Source organism: Citrus clementina, unplaced genomic scaffold (assembly GCF_000493195.1).
Source record: "Citrus clementina cultivar Clemenules unplaced genomic scaffold, Citrus_clementina_v1.0 scaffold_1, whole genome shotgun sequence".
Taxonomy (NCBI): domain Eukaryota; kingdom Viridiplantae; phylum Streptophyta; class Magnoliopsida; order Sapindales; family Rutaceae; genus Citrus; species Citrus x clementina.
The window spans coordinates 8567078-8568959 of record NW_006263303.1 but is presented as its reverse complement, the minus strand read 5'-3'; the positions used below and the strand labels follow the sequence as shown (position 1 = coordinate 8568959).

The following is a 1882-nucleotide window of genomic DNA, read 5'->3' as shown; positions in this document are numbered from 1 at the left end:
GCCAAAAAATTATTCTTTATTTTTCTTTTGCAAATCATGAACTAAGTTTATTTGTAGTTGAGTGATAAACAATCTTGATGGTTTATTGACTGAAAATATGTGTTGCTGCATGTTTGCTGTAGCATTTTGTTTTGATAGCATTTATTTTTATTCATTATTTCGGCTGATCACCCATTTAATGATACAAGTTAGGAGAGAGTCACAAAAGAGCCTATTATAGTGGAACATATCAGAGCAATACTTGGTTTTAGATTGGGTTTCCTAGATTGAGTTTAACTTATCCCAAAAGGGTCATGTTTAATCTAAAATTAGTGGTGAACTAGATATAGGGATTCACCTTGTAGGGTAAATAAAACATAAGCGTGTAATGATATATCTTATTTTGGCATAACAACTGATCACTGTTAGGTTGCATATAGATATAATATGTCCAACATGCGACGGTTGAGGATACATAAGGATTTTGCCCAGTGCTGTAGTAGATGTTGCAGCAACCGAGCCAAACATTAGAAAAATAGTCAATACCATTAAGAGAGTTTATTCACTCAACTACTCTATATTCCCAATGATTTTATTCTTGAGTTTGACATGATAATTTACTTTGTTGCATTTTATTTATTGCGCTTTTATTTTAATTAGTATAATAGTTTCACTAATTGTTTTATTTTAATTTAGCACAAAATCTGCACTGTTAATATTGCTGTAGCAAATCTGATAACATCAATTCCTATGGAGACGATTTTGAATACTCATCACTTTATTATTTGTTGTGTACGCTTGCACATTGACACCAATTGCGCTTGAATTTATACCCAATAAGTTTTTGACGTCGTTGCCGGGGATTGATTATTCATTGTGATTTGTGAAATTAGTTTTAACGATGCTAATTTTTAATTTTATTTTACTTGTTTATTTTGTTGACATAGGTGATCTAGCAACCTTTACATGCGCAAATATAAATCTGTTGAATTCCAGTTTGATCCAGAAATTGAAAAAATTGCAAGGAGATTGAGAAGAGAGCATCGGGAATTACAAGCTGCTGTGGCAATGGATGATTTGTAAAATTTGAGAAACTTGAACAGCAGAGAGGAGATACAACCAGTCAATGTACATGAAGGTCTGAATGGACAATGTGTTCAAAGGTAACCAGGGAACAACAACATTATTCATATGGCAAACGATAGAGATAGAGCCATTTGAGACTACGTAGTGTTGACTCCTCAAGCCATACATCCGGGAATAATTAAACATGTCGTTTAAGTTGACAATTTTGAACTCAAACTCGTGATGTTTCAGATGCTTCAAACAGTGGGGCAATTTAATGGTTTGTCATCCGAAGATCCTCATCTACACCTTAAATTATTTTTGGAAGTGAGTGATGCTTTCAAGATTGCTGGAGCATCGCAGAAAGCAATGAGACTCAGACTTTTCCCGTTTTCTTTGAGAGACCGAGCAAAAGCATGGTTGAATTATCTACCACCAGATTCTATCACTATATGGAATGATTTGGCTGGCAAACTTTTGATGAAATACTTCCCGCCAACCAAGAATGCAAAGTTGAGGAACGAGATCACATCTTTCCATCAACTTGAAGATGAGAGCTTGTGTGATGCATGAGAGAGATTTAAGGAGTTACATAGAAGATGTCCTCATCATGGTATTCCTTGCTGCATACAGTTGGAAACTTTCTATAATGGTCTCAACTCAAGCACTAGATTGATGGTGGACGCTTCAGCAAATGGGGCCTTATTCTCTAAGTCTTACAATGAGACTTATGAAATTTTGGAGAAAATAACCAGCAATAACTATCAGTGGCCATCAACTAGACAAGCTGCAGCAGGAGGAATAACAGGAGTTTATAACGTAGATGCCTTGACAGCAT

The 1882-nt window shown here is 35.2% G+C and overlaps 1 non-coding gene across 1 annotated transcript; it reads right to left on the bottom strand.

The window, feature by feature from the left end:
* Positions 1 to 1554: 1554 nt before the first annotated feature.
* Positions 1555 to 1661, bottom strand: LOC112095985. Its single transcript, XR_002904145.1, has one exon. It is a non-coding gene; the product is annotated as a small nucleolar RNA R71 (small nucleolar RNA).
* Between the last annotated feature and the right edge of the window lie 221 nt (positions 1662 to 1882).